Raw genomic sequence first — 6,000 nt, 5'->3', positions numbered from 1 at the left:
GTGTCTAGCAAGGCTTTTTATTTTAATTCATATTTGAGAAAGGTTTCTAGCAGCTGGGGAAAGTAAGAGCTGTATTCATAAAACCCTTGGCTATTTGCCACACAAATGGTGCTTTTATTGAGCGGGGGGCAGTGGGGTGGGGGGCAGGGGGAATGTGCCTATTCCGCATCAGGAATGTGTTTCTCCGATTCATAAATCCTCCTCCTCTCCCCCAGCTGACTAAAGGAAACCTTTCTCAGTTTGCCACTGTGATGAGAGAGGGCGAGAGTGATTCCCTGAGAGTGCCAGGGCCAGGGAGAGAGAGGCATTTCAGTTAAAACAGCCCGGTTATTAAAAACACACACACACAAACAGGACTATGTGCTACGGCCCGGCCCAGGGACAACAGCGGGGACAAATCTGTCAAACGTACAGCCAACCCATCATACTCACAGCCTGCCACCGAGTGAAATGCCCTGCCATAAATACAGACATTTTTCAGAACAGGTCTGAGAGTTTCCAGCCTAAAATGCCCTCTCAGACACAGGCAGGGAGCAGGAATGAGTTACGAGGATGGGGAACTGAAACACAGACAGATTGAGGGCTAAATAAAAATAATATAATACCTAGGTTTACTTAAAAAACGGTGACTGAAGGTGATATGTTGACACAACTGGAAGTGGGAACTAGAACTCCTGATTTCCCCCAGGTAAAGCTTTGTCCTGAGCTGCAGGTACCACAAGCACTAAGGATGCTCCTAAGATGCAGAGGAATATCAGCCCATGGGTTGTTCTGGGCTTTGTGACCTCACAGCTCAGCCCTGTTAAAAGCAGAGCAGTTTGGGTTAATAAGAGAGGTCTAACCTTTGGCCGATTCCCAGATGGGGAGCTTGAAAGCAAAAATAAAATAAAAGCCACTTAAAGATTAGGGCTTGGCAGCAACCAAGTGGAAGGTTTGGATGGGGATTTTTTGACTTTAGCTCAGCTCCATTTCTCCTACTTTGGGCACTCCAGCCCTGAACTGCACGTAACCCTTGACAGCTTTCCCAGCATCCCACAGGGGCTGAACCCAAATCCTGAGGTCCTGGCTGAGACATGAAGCAGGCACTGGACGTGCAGGGACTGAGCTCACAGCATCCCTCCACCCCAGGCAGGAACATCTGCACACCACAACCCCATCCAAATAACAGATTCTGACACTTCAGTAAGCCTCACTTCAAGTATTTCTTCGTTTCGTGCCATCTGTGTGTGGCTTAATTTTAGCCCTATTCTTGTCCTGGCCATTGTGGACGTGGAGAACATGCTGTTCCTCCCTGTTGGATACAGAAAATGCTTCAGATGGGGCAAGGAAATAGTGGACTGAGGATGCAAGGTCACAGATCTTTAAACAGCATTTCCTATCAAGGTCAGAAAAGGCTGGATCTACTGCACAGGCCTAAACTCTTCCTCAGTCTGTCCCTGGAATAGATGCTCACGGGTGCAAAGTGAAGGGTGAGGATAAACTTCAAACTCCTCCTCAGCAGCAAGTGCCTTCCCAGTGGAGCTGGGATTATCTCACAGATTGTGCCCTAAAAGAAAACACACTTGGCAAGCCGCTGGAAAAAATGCTACTACAAGCAGCGCACAATCTCTGATTTTGCCTTCGCCCAGCTGAAAGTTTTCTTCCAGAATTTGCTGCTGAGGTTACAAAGTCTCTGTAGGAACTGTACTGCCCATAATTTGTGAAGAAAAGGAGGGTGAAACAGCATGAAAATAAAAAAAACACACCCTGACCTTTCCATATAGCTCACCTCACAACACATATTGGCCTTCATATTTGTGGACAAAGCCTAAAAGATTGATTGCATGATTGCACAAAAGGGATTAGTGCATAGAGAATCATAGAATTTTTAAAGTTGGAAAAGACCTCTAGGATCATAGAGCCCAACCACAACTATCTGCTTTAAAAATAACCCCCCAACCAAACCATCACACTAATCACAGGGCATATAAAAAGATAGCAGGAGTTCATTACTGTTACATTCTAATGGGTTGAGGAATCCAATTACTCATCTGTGCCCTTCATAAAATCTTATCCAGAATTCTCATTCTCATGTAGGAGTAATCCTCTCAGAAATAATGTCTTTCTCTTGCTGCTGGTTAGAGTGTTGTGCACCCAGTGCCTGCAGTGTCTCCTCAGCAGCCTCCTCATGAACTGGTGTTTATCATGTGCATGCTTAAAATGTTCTATTTTCAATGCAAGAAATGCCACCCTCCTTCCCCTCTCTCAGAGTTTTCAGCTCACAGCCCCACCAGAGCATCACATATTGCCACACAGATTTTCACCCAACAAGAGGCCATAATAAGTTCTGGACCCACACCAATTACATTTTTTGAATAATGCTGTTTGTTGTTCCATTATATTACAATCACAAGATTGTATTTGAATAACCAATAATTTTAATAACCCCCAGAAAAGTTAATTTCCAACACTGTAGCGCAAATGGCTCAACATCTGCTCTTGCCTGCTCCATGGGGTTTGATAAATGACATCACTTACATAATATAAATGGGAATTGCTTGGTTACAAATCTGATGTGCATAAGCTGCCTCTGATGCACGCAGTTTCTCCAACATTCAAAAAAATCCCATTTCACATGTCACAGTTTACCCACTGCTGCATTATCTCATTAACTATCTCCTCCCAAAACAGACTGGGAATGCAAATCCTACCGAAAATCCACAGATTTAGGGCACTTACAAGGGTTGGATAGCATGCCCCAGAAGTTGAGCTTTTGTGTTAACAGATGCACAGCATCCCTGGCATTTTTTTGGTCACATTGAACTGGAAAAATACAGCACCCAAATGTGGTGACAGGGGCAGGCTGCAGAGAGGGGAAGCTGGACACAACTGGACATGTTCAGCTGCAAACCCTTCTGCAGGTTCACGATGGTGGCTGAAGCCAAGTGTTGCAACAGGCAGCACCCAGCTTCTCCTTGGTGCCCTCCCAGCCCTTCAGCATCCTGCTGCTTAGCCCTGCATTTCCAAAAAAATTCCCTTTGAATATCCAGTGAAAGCAGTTTGGTGCCTGAGAGGGGCACCAGCACAATGTGAGCATGGGCCAAAGACTCTGTGGGAGCTGCAAGGGACCCGTGTTTCTGCCCGGAACTCCTGCATCCCACAAAAAGGTGCAAAAAATTCCATGTTTTAGCACTCAGACCTAATTGCTCCTGTAAAAGGAGACAGCAGCAGACCAGGGAGAGGGAAGGGCCAGGTATTCCATGGCAGCTTTCCCTGTGCCATGGCATGGTCCCTGTCTGTGAGGAGGGTGGACATGCAGCCAGCTGGGATGGGGGGGCTCCTGGTGTAACAAGAGGCACATGCAGCAAAGGAAGAGAGAACAAGCCCTGGCAGGATGTATTTAATAAACCCAAACCCAGAAAACCCGACTGCTAACTCGCAGTGTCTGAAAAAACAAGAGACAGCCGGCCACAAAGGAACCAGAGACCTGTGAGGATGCCTCCCCTAAAGAGAGACATATATCCTGCTGCTCAGACAAGGGATTTCTCAATGAGCAGGGAAAAAGAACATAGGAAAAGAAAAGATTCTCAGAGATTGCAAACACCCAGCCTCCAGCTGGACTGAACACCATGCAGCCTACATTTGATTTGTGTTTTAAATGAGCTGCAACGCTACTACAGAAAACAGATCCTTCAGAGATGAATGTAAGCAGGGAGAAGAGATTTCTACCCTGCTTCACAGTCAAATACCATTTGGTGTGATCTGCACCAAAAATAAAAGCGCCACTTTGCCAGACACTGGAGTCTCCATCTCCTAGCAACACGCCCCACCCAGCCTTTTCCTGAGACCCTTCAGCTCCTGCCTGCCAGCACAGCTCCCTTCCCCCGTGTCTGCAAATGAGGAGCCCCTGATACAGATACACACGCATAAATGTACATTCTCAAAAGCCAGAGGGAAATTAAGCAAACCTTCTCAAGCCTGAGCCCTGGCACCGCTTTCCAGCAGCATCCCAGGCTCTGCTCTCAGCTCTCACCAACAGCGGAGAGGGTGGAAGGCACTGACCCACCCAGGGACATCCTTGCTGCCGAGCAAGGGCCTTTCTGTGAGTCTCCTGCAAACCTTAAGCCCCCAAAATATATCCTGCAAGTTAAAAACCTGATTAATATTAATTTGATGTTTCTGAAAGACAGCTCCTGTGTGTCAAGAGGCGGTGGAAACACTCAGGGCATCAGCTTGCTCTGAGATTTAGTGAAAAATCTCTTTTCCAGCTTTCAGGAAACAAGCAGGACAGCAGAACAGTGCATCTCCATGCAGAAGCTCTTGTTAAACATATTAGTTTGACCATTAAACAAACACCACTCGAGTTCACACCTCTTTGTGTGGTGTTTCATTCAGACAGAGCCAGGGCTTGCCAGGACTGGAAGGGGAGATCAAACAAACCCCAAAGACAGAGCAGAGCTGCCCAGAGCTTGCAGGGTAGAGGCTTGCATGGGCTGACAACTTTGCAGCTGCCTGAAGAAGGCAGAGCTTTCTCAGGCGTTCCAGGAGATTGTAGCTCTGTATCTTATCCAGAGTTTGCTGTTTGTAAATGCTTTTTCTCCTATGCCTTCACGTACATCAGTTGTTCTGCTTGAACAGAGATGGTTTCATTATCTTTAAAACGGTTTTGTCTTATAGCAACCTTTCTGTTCTACCCCCAGCTTGTTATTTTAGTTATTTATGTTATTGGATTTCTTGAATTAAGCTGCTGTTTTATTATTTATGATAGCACAGTTGCATAGGCTGGTCATTATTTTATCAGGGTCCCTGTGTTTACACACTCTGTTCCAGCTTCCCAAACAGCTCTTTATTACCTTGGAGCACAGATTGCATTTGTGGCTGCCTTCTGCTACTTCGTGCAGCTGAATGAGAAACTAAGAGCTACAAATTAACACTATTAGAATGTGGCAGGACCACTTTCCAGATATATGTGCCGATTTTGGTGTTCCATCATGCTGCTTTTTTGGGATGAGCACCCCCTTTTTTTTTTTAAATGTAAATAATTCATGAGGTCCAGACAGAGTTTGTGTTCTACATAGGAGATGAGGGAGAACATCCTGCTTTTGCCATTACATCTTTTGGAATTCTGGCTGAAAGTATCCCTTGAGTGTGTGTTGTCTTCCAGCCCAAGGCACAGCTGAGCCTCGGAGGATGCACTTGGAGCCCTGCCCCTCACAGCCAGCGCCCCTCCTGTGGGAATGTGCTCTTGGGGCCAAAGGCAGCTCCCCTGGCTGGTGAGCGGTGTCACCAAAAGGAGGGATCCACCCAAGGAAGCAGCATCAAAAGCAGGACATACCCCGAGGGCAGTGGCACCCTCTGATGGGCGCATCCCTGGGCAGGTGTGGCATCCCTCACAGCGGAGAAGGGTGCACCTCAAGGACACTGTGACCCTCAGGTGGCTGTCACTCCAAGGAGAGTGCCACCAGCACCTCTCTGATGTGTGCCACACCAAGCCAGGCACACCACAAGGAGGGTGCTCTCTGAAGGCCATGTCCCCACATCAGGCAGGTGGACCCCCGAAGGAGGGAGGAGCCCAAGGGTGGCACCACCCCAAGGAGGGTGTCACTGCATGCAGGGAGGGTGTACCCAGAGCACAGTGCCACCAAAGGAGGCTGTCACCCCCAGGCAGGTGCATGGCAGTTGAAGGTGCACACAGAGGACAATGCCACCAGAGGATGATGTCCCTTGTGGCAGATGCTGCTCCGAAGGGCTGTCACCCCAGGCAGGTGCGTGACAATAGAGAATGAACCCTCTGAACAGTGTCACCCGGGTATGGCGTCACCCCCAGGTAGGTGCCTCTCTAAAAGGATGTCACCCCAGGCAGGTGCGTGACAATAGAGCATGTACCCCGAGTACAGTGTCACTTGGGGGGGGGGTGTCACCCTCAGGCAGGTGCATGGCAATAGAAAATGTACCCTCTGTACAGTGTCACCCCCAGGCAGCTGAGTGTCATAGAGCGTGTACCCCCTGAACAGTGTCACC

Source organism: Motacilla alba, chromosome 8 (genome assembly GCF_015832195.1).
Source record: "Motacilla alba alba isolate MOTALB_02 chromosome 8, Motacilla_alba_V1.0_pri, whole genome shotgun sequence".
NCBI classification, from domain to species: Eukaryota; Metazoa; Chordata; class Aves; order Passeriformes; family Motacillidae; genus Motacilla; species Motacilla alba.
This window is presented reverse-complemented; position numbering follows the sequence as displayed.